Source organism: Peromyscus eremicus, chromosome 12 (genome assembly GCF_949786415.1).
Source record: "Peromyscus eremicus chromosome 12, PerEre_H2_v1, whole genome shotgun sequence".
In the NCBI taxonomy this organism is placed as follows: domain Eukaryota; kingdom Metazoa; phylum Chordata; class Mammalia; order Rodentia; family Cricetidae; genus Peromyscus; species Peromyscus eremicus.
Window position 1 is genome coordinate 34,911,436 of NC_081428.1, and position 15,206 is coordinate 34,926,641.

Here is a 15,206-nt window from a genome sequence, read left to right on the forward strand (position 1 = left end):
TTTACTGCATATATTATATATAGTTATTGGACCTATTGTATATAGTTCTTCTTACATTAGTTATAACACTTTTATTTTAGACAAAAAGCAGGAATTGTGGTGATACTTTGCTTGTGCTCTAACCAATAAAGCTTGCCTGGATATCAGAGTGAGAAGCTAGCCATTAGTTAACCATAGAGGCCAGGCAGTGGTTGCACTTACTTTTATTCCAAGCACTAGGGAGGTTGTGGGGGGTCAGCTTCCACCTTTTCAAGGGTTCCTACGAGGAGGAGAGAGTGATAAGAAAATATTACACAGAAAGATATTGAAGAATATCTTCACGGGATAGCTTCCAAAGACCTGGGTCAATATCCAATGCCCTTTTCCATTTATTCAGAAGGACTTTTTATAACAATGCCAAGGGGTGGGGCAAAATACATCCCCTATGCTAAATCAAAGCATACTGCACAGCCAAGTGTAGATCCTTCCAATCACCTGGTAGCTGCATCTATGGTTAAATCATCCCCTTATGCAGTCCTGCTGCATAAAGCAAGCTCAGATTATCTGACCCTGAGTAATTTGGGCCTCCACAAGAGGTGGAGACAGTAATATAATGCAAGAGGAGACAGGGGTTCAGTTCACTTCTTCAGTCTAAGGATTCAGTATAGGTAAGAGTCTCTCTAGCAGCTGGCTCCTTTACTTTTCTGATCTTTCAACATTTATACTCATATCAGACCATATCATAAAGATCAATTAGAATTCATGCTACAGTATATAGCTTGATTCAGTAATTATAATCTCTCTATATATAAATGTATTAAAATATGTAAACAAATGATTTATTGGGAAAATATTTGCATTCAGTTCTTTTTGGAGATTCTATGCTTGCCATAATTTTAGAATATAATTATGATTAATGAAGCCTGTGTCTTAAGTAATCCTTTAAAAAAGGAAAAAAGGACCTTTTCTAACTATGTTTTATAACCTGGTAACATTTCTTCGCTTTTAGTCCCACTCTCGTACCTCATACAGTTCAGTGTAATATATTTATGCAAACATATACAGTTATGTTTCCTTGTTGACCTCAATATATTAAAATAAACATTTCTCAAGTTATTTTAACCCTTTCTCAGTCACATAATATTGGTGAGTTTTCCATTTTGTCTTCTTTCTCCTATTACTGTGTTATTATTCTTAATAAATACCTAACAGGTTTTAGTAAATCTATATCTTCACATAGGATGATCAGGAAAATTATGTCATTCTGTAAGATATTTAATAATATATAATTAACTAATTGCAGATTCCATACAATGTATTTGGTCATCATTCCTCCAAATGTCTACCCTTAACTGTTCCCAGATCTACTCCACCTCTTCCCTTATGTAGCTAGCCCCCCCCAATTTTGTGTCTTTTTTCTTTTTTTAAATGTAATAATCCTTTTACTCTAATTCAATGAATTTATTCTGTGCTTTCTAAAATGGTGTTTCAATGTATTCTGTCATTTCCTATAATATAAACCTATTTCTTAATAGTGTAAGATGAAAAGAAAACTATAAATAAATTAGGTCAGAAGTATCAGTAAAATGTCAAAACATCTGAATGCCTGTATGTGCACATGTTAACTTCTACAATATGGTAAAGATTTAATTCTAAATTCAGAGGAAGGTCATCATTTGAATGGGCACAAATTATTAATTTTGGTTTTATTTTAAAGCTCCAGTTCTCACTTAACACTATTAGATTTATGTTATACATTTTGGGAAGATTTCCTAAGGGCACTGTTTTCCTGCTTATCTAAGAACTGTTCCGATTAGCATTCCAATTGTTTAACAGAAAATGAGGGTTTCAGAAATGCTGTGCAAGCTCTACATATTAAATCTTTTGAAGTGGTCATTCACTTTGTTTATCCTATTAATTCAATTAGCAAACACTTCTCATACAAACCTTATAGAGGTAAAGGGCAGCCTGAAATAAAGCTGACATACAGTAAATTCAGAATTAAATAATTTAATACAACAAAACCTTTTTTGTAGTCGTTCCAAAACCTAAATGGGATTGCCCAGAGTCCTGACCTCTTCAGTTACTGTCAGAATATCAGAGGGTTAATGAGTTATGATTCCCAAGTGACATAACTTTAATATGTGTATTGGTTCGCTTCCTTAATATGTGTATTGGAATACATTATTTCCACACATTGAAAAGAGACATTCTTAGAGTTCTAAAGTTACCACTTATATGGGCATCCAAGAAATTACTAGAAAACTTACAAGGTAAGGTAAGGAATCCTGTAACTTGTTTTAGAGCACATGAAGTCACAGATTTCAAGTACATACATTAGAGATTTAGAATGTCATTGACGTTTTTGTATATGAAGTGGAAGACTTTAACAGGTATTTCTGAATAAGACATCTCCATTGGTTATTGGTTGAGCACCATGCTCAATTCTCCATAACAAAGGAAATGTATTAGTATCCTGAGTATGATTCAATTGGTCTTATATCAGACTCACTTAACGTTTCAGCAATTTTACCTTTCTAACACAGGAATTTCCCAAACATCCTCAGCATTTAATTTGCAAACAGGCCAAGCAAAAAGGACATCTTCTTAAGCTATTTATTATGCACCCAAAAATGACTGAGTCAGAAAGAAATGAAGAATAGCAGCAGGCAGGTTTTTACCACTTCAGGTTTTCTTAATAATGTATTAAGTGACCCATCATCTTATGTAACCACATATGCTTTCTTATTTGTTTTGTTTTGACTCATATGTGTTCATATTCAGTTCTGGAAGATATATACATCACCTGTGTATTTCTCCATTTTTTTCAAAACTTGTGCCCTAAAACTACTTCCTTTTCACCAAAATCCTTCCTTGATATAAAACTGTATCTTTTTCTTATCTCTTCTTTGAATCTGAGAATGAGCATGCATTTTAATTTTAATTCCTATCCTTATTTCACTACACTCTTGGCTGTAGTATTGCTGTGGAATGTTGGAAGATAGCATTTCCCTCATAGTTCATCTGAATCAACATACTAATGCTCCCTCTTAGGACCAAATGGCTCTATATTCTTTCTCACTCTGTAGAAACTGATATCATTATGTACTTAAATACTAGGAACTGTTATGGAAGATGTGGATTTTTACATACTAAATTACTAAGGTCTTTAAACTGTGCATGGAAAAATTGAGTGAATTACTTCTGAACTTATAATTATACATATGACAGCTGATTTGAACTTTTTTTTTCAAAAGAAGGGCTGGTAGGTGATGCTCCATGACTTATCAGTTTAACTAGATCATATTACAGATTAAAAATGATTACGCAGTCTTTTGAAACCATAAATTTGCCTATGAAATAAAAAGAACTTTTCCAAATAAAATTATTGTGCTCTTAAGTTTTAGTAATGCTAGTCATGATTCTGCTGTGTTAGATAGATAATAATGTAACAGTTTATTAGTGTGTGTGTGTGTGTGTGTGTGTGTGTGTGTGTGTGTGTGTGTGGTATATGCATGGATGTATGAGAAAGCTTGTTTGTGGATGCCTATGTGACTTTCATGACTAGAGGATGGCTTTTGTTATCTTCCTCTATCACGCTCAACCTTGTTTTTGTTTATTGTTTTATTCTTCTCTCATACATTACATCCTGACTGCAGTTTCCCCTCTCTCCTCTTCTCCTAGCTTCTCCCTTCTCCTCCTTTCACCCCCAGATTCATTCTTCCTCTGTTTCCCTTCAAAACAGAGTAAGCCTCCCAGGTATATAAACCAAACTTGACATAACAAGTTACAACAAGATTAGGCACATACTCTCATATCAAAGGTGGATGAGGCAACCCAGTAGGAGGAAAAGGGTCCCCAATGCAGGTAAAAGAGTCAGAGACAGCTCCTGTTTCCACTGTTAGGAAGAATTCCAAGTTACAAAATCACAGCACATATGCAAATGACCTTGCTCAGACCCATACAAAGTCCATGATATGATGGAACAGGATTTATATTACCATTTCAAAACATAGGGGAGGGATCATAGTGAGGAAATGCTGTACCAAAGCAAGACCAAAAACTAGGTAGGCAAACTCCAAACTCTGTCTCTCCGTGTCTGATGTCAAAGTGCTCTTCAGATCTCCAACTCTTTTCAGCTTTGTTGACTGTAACACACTTCTTTCTCTTGCACTACTTCTCTTCCCTGTTAGCAGCTCTCCTTGGCAAGTATCCCACAGCTCTGGCAACTCCAACATCTTGGGATCTCCAAAGCAATCCACGCTTCAACTTCACAGTTTAACTCAATAGCCTCTCTAGATCTCCATTCTGGGACACCCCTGGTACATGCCTGGCCTCAGTGGGTTTACTTGGCCTCAGGGGCAAATTCCATAAACAGTTTCTTCTATCCTTATCTATAAAGCCAGAACCATATGGCTGAAGCTGTCAAGTTCTGTTACTTGTCAGGGTAGGAACATAACATCCTTGTTCAATTATATCTTCACCAGCTTGCTCTTTTCCATGGTTTCCTTCACTGCCTAAGCTTGGCTGTCCTTAAACTGGATCTTTAGACAAGACTGGCCTCCAAGTGAGATCTGCCAGCCTCTTCCTTTACAGTGCTGGAATTAAAGATGTGCACCACCACACCTGGCTCTAACTTTTCTTCAATTCCTTTTCACTAGTTGGAAATTTAGCTGGGTGGGATCTTACCCTGAGGTCACCACTCAATTTAATCCATTTCTTTTTCTTTCTTTCTTTTTTTTTTCTAGAGCTGAGGACCGAACCCAGGGCCTTGCACTTGCTAGGCAAGCGCTCTACCACTGAGCTAAATCCCCAACCCCTTAATCCATTTCTTAATCTATGTATCTCCTTGAAGACAGAATTTAGCTCCATTCCACTTTCTGGCACTCTTTTTCTCCTCAAAATTTACATTTTGTAATTTACCCTGCTCAGCTTGTACCTTTTAATTATAAATCTTCATTAGAGTTACCACTGATAATCATGCAACAGAGTCTATATTAGGCTATTTTCAGATTTTTTTGCCAATGGAATTAATCTAAAACTCTTTACTTTGCCTCAGATGGACTCTGGATAAGGGCAAAAGGCAGCCACTTTCCTCAGCAAGACACCACAAGCAATATTTAGGCCACATATTAATATTCAACTCCTCTGTAATCTCTGGAGTCAGCCCCTCACAGTTCATCAGATCAAACTCAGCACCACTGTCTTCCCTGCTCCTGTGATTATGACCCATTAAGCAGAGCTTAAAGCATCCCATTGTTTTCAGAACCCAAAGTACCAAAGTCCAAACTATCTAACAAAAAACATGGTCAGGCCTATCACAACAACACCCCAGTCCCTGGTGCTAACTTCTCTCTTACTTAGGATTTTAATACCCAGGCAGGGGGATTGGGATCTGTCCCTGGTCTATGGGCAGGCTTCTGGAACCCAGTGCCTGTGGTGTGACACCTTGCACAGCCTTGGTGCAGTGGGAAGGGGCTTGGACCTGCCTAAGCTCAGTGTGCTGGGCTCTGCTGACTCCCCATGGGACACCTTGATTTGGAGGATGTGGGGATGCGGAATGGCTTGGGAAAGAGGGCTGGGGTGTGGGAGGAGGGAGGGGGGGATCTGTGGATAGTATGTGGAGTGAGTAGAAAATTTCTTAATAAAGAAAAATGAAAAAAAAAAAAAGACATACCATGACCATGGCAACTCTTATAAAGGGAAACTTTTAGTTGGGGTGGCTACCTCACAGTTTCGGATGTTAAGTCCATTATCATCATGGCAGGGAGAGTGTCAGTGTGCAGACAGAAGTGGTACTGGAAGAGTACCTCAGAGTCCTACATCTTGCAGGCAGAAGTAAGTTGACTGTCACACTGGGCGGTATCTTGAGCATAAGAAACCTCAAAGCAAGCGCCCATAGTGACACACCGCCTCCAACAAGGCCATACCCACTCAACAAAGCCACATCTCCTAATAGTGCCACTTCCTATGATATAATGGGGGCCAGTTACATTCAGATTACCACAGTGTCTCTCATTTAATCCAAATCTTACACATTCGGTTGGGCCAGCAAGCATTGAAGTCACTTCCTTCCACTGTGAGAGGGAGTGTAAAAGCCAGAGGGGATGAAGGACACCAAGGAAACAAGGCTTAATAAACACAGTATGACAGAAGCATACATGAACTCACAGAGTAGGGCAGCCTGCACAGGGCCTGTGGTGGTCTACAGTAGATGGGAGTCTAGAACTGAGCGGAGAAGAGAATACAAGCTCCCATCTCTAACCAAGAAGCTATCTCCAATTGATAACCATGTGCAAATGAAAATTGGTGTTCTCCAAGGGAGTCTCACTGGAAAATAATCGTCTCTTAAGGATAGTTTGCATGCCCAGCAGTAGGTGGCAAACACAAAACAAATTCAGTGGCATCTTTGGGGATTCTTTGTCTCATAATGTTGTGTCAGGATTTTTTTTTAAACTCACAGGTCCTCTGCATATTTATTATTAGTTTGGTTTGGTTGTCTCTGTAGGTTTCCCCATCATGATCTTGATGCCTTTGCTTATAGAATCTTTCTTCTCTCTCTTCAGCTGGACTCCTGGAGCTCGGCCTGGTGTTTGGTTGTGGATCTCTGCATCTGCTTCCATCAGTTACTGGAGAAAGGCTCTATGAAGACAGTTAGGGTATTCACAAATTTGATTACTGGGGCAGGTCAGTTCAGGCACCCTCACCACTATTGCTAGTAGTCTAAGCTGGGGTCATCCTTAGGCATTCCTGGGAATGTCTCTAGCACCTGGTTTCTCCCTATCCCCAATGATGTCTCTATCATGGTGTCACTTTCATTTCTCTCCCACTCCATCCTTGTTCCAGCTTGACCATCCCATTCACTTATGTTTTCATCTCCTATCCCCTACCCTCTATTTCCCACCCCTCATGCCCACTTTACTCAAGAGATCTCTTCTATTTCTCCTTCCCAGGGCAATCCATGCATCCCTCTTTGGGTCCTCCTTGTTAGCTAGCTTCTCTGGAGCTGTGGGTTGTAGTCTGATTATCCTTTGCTTTACTTCTAGTATCCACTTATGAGTGGGTACATACCATGTTTGTCCTTCTGAATCTGGGTTACCTCACTCAGGATAATATTTTCTAGTTCAGATGGTTGGACTATTAAAAGAAAAGAAAAAAATGAGGAGAGAGGGAGAAAGTGAAAAAATGAGAGGAATAAAGAAAGAGACGAGAGAGGAGAGAGAGGAGAGAGAGAGAGAGAGAGAGAGAGAGAGAGAGAGAGAGAGAGAGAGAGGAAGGAAGGAAGGAAGGAACGAAGGAAGGGAAAGGGGAGAGTTTGGGAGATCAACCTCCAGCAGGATATAAGGAGGAAGAGTTAGAAGGGAGGATGTTCCAAAGAGATGCTCATATTTCAATGCATGCATAAATGAATTTTTCAAAGAATAAAAATACATAATAATAAAATGTTTAAATGTAAAAACCCACAACAAAGCATCATAACAGAAAACAAAATAATAAATATAAACATATAATAACTACAAATTGATAAAATTATACACTTGAAAGGCATTTATTTCAGTAATGTTAAGCATATTCAATTATTTAGTTTTGCATGAGACACACTAAAACCTGAGGCTGCAAAACTAATGAAAATCAATACTACATTTCTCATTGGCATGTGGAACTGGAATCCAGATAATACTCATGTGTGTGTGTGTGTGTGTGTGTGTGTGTGTGTGTGTGTGTGTGTAACCTGGAATAAATGGTGAACCCATACACAGGAGGAAGTTTATCAGTCAGTGTGATAGGGAAGGATTCATGGGGTGAGTGCATAAAATGCATATATATCTCTTTTCTAAATGTTGTCCTATGAAGTACATTCAGAAAGAAAAGCAGTGGAAAAGACAGGTTTTCAGCAAAGACAATGGACAGAAGCAAAATTTTATATATGAATTAATGTACAACAAATTCACATATAAAATGAGGAATTTTCAGATTTCAGGAAGTGAATAATAATTTCACTTCCCCAGATAGAAGTACTTGTTTTAAGGGTGTAGGAAGCTAATAATTAAGTATCAAAATATAGATGTTCAAATTTACATAAATTGATTCTAAATATTGATAACAATGACCTTAATTGATGCAAATTACGTTCCCTGTGAATATCACATAATTGGAGCCCTCTCTGTAACTGCCTGGTATAATTACTACTTGGAGACCCTTTTAGTGCTCACTGTGGACCTGAAAGTTGGATCGATAATTAAGTATATTAGTGTTGGACACCCTTTGGCTCAAGCCCTTTATTCTTCAAAGGAATGAGGTCTGTGGGTATTAAAAGAAAACTGCCTCAATAGCATTTAGCGAAACAGTTGGAGATTACTCCTTTGCCTTGCCAGTCAGAACTCCTGGGGCTATTTGAAAGTATCTGCAGTTATAATCATTGTTGTCTGGAAACAGGAAATACAATACAAATATTTAATATAATAATTTCACACTTACTTTTGATTTAACATCAAAATATGCGTGAAATTTAATTCATTAGAAACTCAATTTCACAGAAAAGTTTATACTGACTTCTCCATACTACCCCTGCATCTGTGATTATATACATATATATTACTCAGTGAACAAAATGGGAACAGTTAATGGTGGACTAATTGTACCAGCCTTCATCAATAAGCCAATAATAATCCCTTGAGAATTTAAGTTATCACCATTAGAAACATTTTTTTTTGTAATGAAGACATAACACTTTTAGTTAAGTGAGCTAATAAAAAAAATTCTTCCCTAAGATAGATGATAATACTTCTGTTTTAAAAATATCATTCTATAGAGAAAAGAACAGCCACAGATCCTGGCCATGTCTTGCAGCTTGGGCTGGCAGGACTCAATAAGCGCTACCCAGGATTCTAGGCCTGAGTAGCGTGAGAAGAGAGCAGCAACAGCCTCTGCCACCCAGAATGAGGTCAGGCAGCATTATGGTGGGAGAATACAGGGTGATGAAATAGAAGGGAGAAACAGAATGTTCATGGGCTGGGGACAGAGGTGGATCTGAAGAGGCGAGAGTGCTGAGGAACAGGTGGATTGACGTGAATGACCTGCTTGCTACCTGAGTCCAAGGCGATGGTACAGACTATTGTCAAGGGCCAAGTCTTGGTTCAAGGCCCTGAAGCATCTAAGGGGGCCTGTGTTGATGTCTGTGGATCCTTTCACCACTGAGGGCCATGAAGAGGTCTGTAGTCTGGGCCACCACCTGGGGCCATGTAGGTATCTGAGAGCCATACTGCCACAGGGACCACGGTGATATCCAGGCCCAGGCTGCTACCGAAGACCATGTCTATGTCCGTGGTCTGTGTTGATGTCTGGTGGCCCATGTTACTATCAAAGGTCAAATGTATGCTCATGGTCTAGGCTGTAACCTGAGACTTTGCTGGTGTCTAAGGCCTGTGCCACCACCAAGGCCATGATGATTTAAGTGACCAGCACTGTCACCTGGGGCCATGGTGTCCTCCAGGCCAGGGCTCCTGCTGAGGGTCATGTCTGGGTCCATGGCCCTGCCATAGCCAGGGTCTATGTTGATGTCCATATGTCCTGATACTGTCGAAGGCCATGCTAATGCCAGGGGTCTGGGCTACCACCTGGGACTATATTGTTATCCAAGGGCCATGCTGCCACCAGGCCATATTGATCTGGGTGGCCTGAGCTACCACTGGACCATGATGATGTTGGGGACTGAGATGTTCCCAAGGGACATGTCTGGGTTCATGGCCCTCCTGCAGCTGGGGCCTGTGTTGATGTCCATGACCCATGTTACCAAAAGAGGTTCATGTTACCACATAGGAACCATGCATGTTGAAGTCTGAGGGCTGTCCTGAGCTGGCCCTGCTCTTCACTGGACCTGGGATAGCTGACCTGGTCCCTCACTGGATACTGCAGCAGGAGAGCTAGCAAAGTACACCCTATCACAACCACACTCTGGAAAAAGGGTCCCACCTCTCAGTATATGTATGTACCTCATCTGGACAACACACTAGAGTTGACCCTGTTGAAGGGGGCACAGATGAGACAACCAGCCCTTGAAGACATGATAACAGCAGAGCTGACCTGTCCCCCACCAGGAGTACCATGTGGTAGCAAAGGAGAGGAAAATTTGCCACCCCCTCACCCTCCCACCCACCACCCACCCTATTCACCTCCCCCCCCCTCCCCTGCTACTTGCAGCAGGCAAGAGAGCTGGCCCCAGTGTCATGAGACTGGGAGAATGAGAACTGCCCTTCAATTGCTGCAGCACACAGTAGAGCAGACCCTGCATCCTGCTTGGGCAGTCCAATAGAGCTAACTCTGTTGTTGGAGGCACAGGTGAACCAACCCTGAGGGTATGAGGGCATGAAAGGAGGATAGCTGATCTCCCCCCACATACCTCCTACAGCAATCAGAAGAGAGGGCCCTGGGTAAAACAGTAGACCTGGTCCTGGTAGTGTGGGTGAGCCTGACTCAAGGACCTAAGAACAGGAGAATGGACCCTGCTTCTTGCTGCTGGCTTCACTGGGTGAGCTAGCCTTGGCCGTGCTGGAGTCTACTCCAGTGTGGATGTGTGGACTCCTTTTAAGTACAGTTAAGGAGTTCCTAGGGAAGTTAGGTCATTGTAGATATGATTGGCTCAAGCAGTGATCATCATATTAGTGTGTTCTAATTGGCCAGGGCTAGTCAGGACAAGTCATGGCTACAGTTTTTCCATTTGGGGTCAGGCCTGAACAAGTCCCAGGCTTTGCCATTGAGCTGTTGTAGAGGCCGGCTGGCCTAGTATGTACTGACTGGGGGGCTGATTCAGTGGCTCAGGCTTGGTGTGTTCTATCTCCCTCATCCCTGTGGACAGGAGCACCAGTGAATGATTGCCCTTTGTTTGTGACTGTTTCAGAAACTGCTTGTTCAGCCTGAGGAAGCTGAAACTGAGGCCTGATCTCTGAGAGAAGACTGAGCAGCCTGTTATGGCATACACTCTGTCCTCTCAGTGCCATCACAATATACTCCTTTCTCTTCTGGGATAATCTCTGAATGCAGCACGATGTCTTTGCAGGCCAAAGGTTGGCAGGCCAAGTAAACGCTACTATCAAGGGATTCCAGTGAGAACACGTTCCCAATGAGCACACCTCTTTCTTCCTGCTGGCCTCTGTGTTCCAGGTTTGTGAAAGCTTCAATACAACCAGTGAAACTGTGATAAAACATAATTAATAACAAACTGAAGCATATTGAGTAGAAAGGGGAGCATTTCTCATCCCCAATGCAGTATTTTGAAATGAAGAGAAAGTCAGAGTTTTAAGCAAAAGACTCAGAAGAAATTATATTTTCTAGCTGTAGAAAAAAAAAACAAGTGGCTTAATTCACCCTTTTTCCAGTGCAATACATGATCCCATACCTGAAAAGGACCCTTTCTAAAGTCTGCCCACAGTTTGATTCTCTCATTCAAGCCCTGTTCTTTCTCATTCTCCAAATATGCTCCTGCAGTTTCTTCTCATAACTATGTGATTTCGGCAAGAAAGAGTTCCCTTATAACTCCCTTGAGATTACTTCAGCCAGGTTTTGAATTCTGACTTTACTTCTATGGAGTAAATGCTCTAGTTTAGTTTTGTTTTTTGCTCGTGTTCTAGAAAATTTCCTTGGTAAATTCCCCAAAGTGTCCATTTAAGGATCCTATTTCATTGGGTTCTTTCTAATATGGTTTCCTAGCTCTTCCCCAAAGCCTGCATAGGAGACTCACTCTTATTTAAGAGTAATCCTATATCATAAAACATACATTTGCCCTTCTCTAGCTCCATACAACTATATATATCAATAGCTTTATGTCCATTATAGTGTTACATAAAAGCCTCTCTTTAAGTCTATACCCTAAAGTTAACTGCTCACTAACACAAATTTCTCTGCCATAAACATCATCCATCCATTAAGGTCCTTGCTTTTGAATATATGATTCCTTTTGCTAGCATCATTAGTCTTAGTATTTCTCTACTCCAGCTTCTCTACTCTTTGTATACTACTGCTAATGCTATGTTGCCATTTTATGATATAATTTCTTCTTCAAAAGCTTTCTAAGAGTATTCTTTTAATTTACATCATCCAGTTTTAATATCTTCCCCCAGCCTAGAAGCCAATAAGCTAAAAACACAATTTATAGAATTTAGTATGGAAATATTTAAACTATTTGCTGAATGGTGGTCAATGCAGATATGACTAAAATGCAGATGAATCTAAAATTATTTATTTGTTTTTAATTTATTTTTAAGGGATGTTTATTTGTGTGAGCTTGGTTGAGGATATGTACACTACTTTTGCACAAGAGCCTACAGAAGCCAGATTCCTTTGAACTGGAATTACATTTGATTGTGACATCCTCATGGGTGCTAGGGAGCAATCTCAAGTGACTGCAAGAACAGTAAGCACTCTTAGCTGCTAAATCATTTCCATTTCGTGAATTTTATTTCTGCTGACATAATGACATCTGAATATGCAAATTATTTTGTCATTAACTATCAAAATTCTAGAGGTTTTGAATATACTGTAAATCCATTTTTCATTGCAAATCTATTTTTTAAATGTTCAGTTTGTATATATTTATTTAAATATTTTTAGTAAACATAACAGTATTCTGAATAATTTTGCTTTACCCATAGTTATAGTCAATACAAATACACTAATTTAAAAATAATTTATTTAATTTTATTTTATGTGCATTGGTATAAGAGTGTAACATCCCCTGGAATTGGAGTTACACACAGTTGTGAGCTGCCATGTGGGTGTTGGGAATTGAACTAAAGTTCTCTGGAAGGGCAGCCAGTACTCTTAACTGCTGAGCTATCTCTCCAACCCCTGTAAATAAAATATTTCAAGCAGGATAAGAGAAATTAAATTTACAAGGAAAAATGAGGTTCTACTAAAACGTGTGAAGTTTTAAAAAAAATTAGACATTACATTGATTAGAGTTCCAAGAATGCAATTTAGAAAACATAATTAAATGGGAACTCTAAGGAGGCTTCTAGTCATTCCACAGTTGAGGGAGAACCATTTGAAAATTTTAGTTGTAATTCAGTAGTGAGGATGATGTTATCAGGATGATTGACTTCAAACTAAACTGTACATGTTAGATGCAAACAAACTGAAATCTGAACCTAAATACATACAAATACCAATGAAGACTTTATATAATGAAATCATAGGGGGAAATATTATGTACTGTTAACAAAAATGCAATACTTGCCATACTACTAGCTTTTAGAAAATGCACAAATGCATCCAGTTGACTGAGCATTAATAACATAAGAAATTATAAGAGACCCAAGAAGACTGAATATTTAGTCTTCATCATACCCAATACCACAAGAGATAGGTAGAATACTGGGTAGCCCTTTGATATAGTATACACACATTGATGATTTTATGGAACTTTGCTATTTGATGGCACATAATTATCTTTTCTTCCTATATATACAAATCCCTTGATAAGTGGCTAGTATTATAATATACAACACGATATTGGATGTTTGATTCTGTTTTATGGCTTAATCCCTCAACAATCCTTATTTTTGATTTATTGTAAAAAGAGTGACTTACTATCACATGATCCCATTTAGTTTGAGAAGGTTGTATTAGCATATATTTTTAGAACCTTATAGATATAATAGTAGATGATTTCAAGTCTGAACTATATTCTAGTGAAGTACAGGACCCATCTGGTTGATGGAACAAAATTGTGTGTTTTACCTCCAAGGACAGAGGGAGATTTTGGAATCTTGTAACTGACCTTTTATTTCCTTTCATTTCTATGAAGAATGATTGGCTGGGTATACTTTTATTCTTTTTAATGATAGATACTGACTTGAAGTGTCTTGTCTAACTGCTGTTTGAATGACTTTAACACAGTACATGGAGAACTCACAGAAGGAACTGTGTCCCTTAAATACAATTGCTTTTGACTTAGAAAGGGTCAATATCATCCTGACTTTTCCCCAATACAAAATAACACTCTCTCAACTTGCTTTCTCACAGTGTGCTCTCAGCCATTGATCCCTCACTTACAATGATGGATCTTCCCTATCTTTTGCTATCACTGGCAGCCAGTTTTTAAACAGATGGGACTCCAATCACTCCCTGTGGAAGGTCTCCCTAAATAACTACCTGTCGGTTCAGTGTAACTAGATTTGGAGACAGATGCCTGCATTATTGCACAATAAGATAGTTAGCCTGAGCTATATTACAATTCTAAAAATAAATTTGGCAATAACAAGACCTAATTTTAATGCAGCAGTTTCTAGTAAACAATCATTTTTTTATTTTATCTGGAATAGTAAAATTAAGATTGTTTATTCCTGTATGAATACTGATCAATCACATTATCAGAACTTCTAAAGAGGAAAGCTAGTATCTCTATCAAAGATGTGAACTTCTGATATATGAATTATAGCAGGTCAATAAAATAAAAATGACTTGACAGCAAGTCATTTTTAAAATATAGTTATCCCTTGAAAATCTTACAAAACAAATTAAATGTTCCAATATAGATACTTCATATCTTCCTTTTCATATGTAGATGTCAAGTTCATTTTTGGAAATCTTTCATGTGTAATCACATCTAATAATTGTCCTGCTTACTGCAAAGCAGTTTATGCATCTTGACTTGTCAGTGAATAGGAGGGGGTGGAGAGGCTACTTGGAAGGTGGTGTCCAGAGAGAGAAAAGTGAGGGGTAAGTGATATAATCCCATGTAAATTGCAATATATTTTATAAAAGTCATTTGTATGTTAAACAACTAAACATAGATGTATTTGAAATTCTGAGAGAAAGAATTTTAAGAGTCATAGTAAGTATCAAATTTACAAAGAACATAAAATCCATCACCTTACATAAGAGTGACCTACAATTACCAGTTTGAAAGCATTTATGAGAAAGTATTAATATAGGGGAACTACTCATGAACGAAACTGAAGTCATAGTATGTTATCCTTATTCATTGCTGAAAGTATATCAACATTAATATTTAGATGCATGATTTCAAAGAACTACTTAACATTTGTGAATTTATCAGTTTAACTGATTTCAGTGATAATAAAAGTGCATTTAATTCCAAATGAGTTATGAGTTAAATAGTATACAAAAGATCACATATAAGAAAGAGCACAGTGTTTCTCCTTTATGCTATTTAGAAAAGAAACAGAGGGATTGTTGTTTTGCTTTGTTTGTTTATTTGAATATTTATT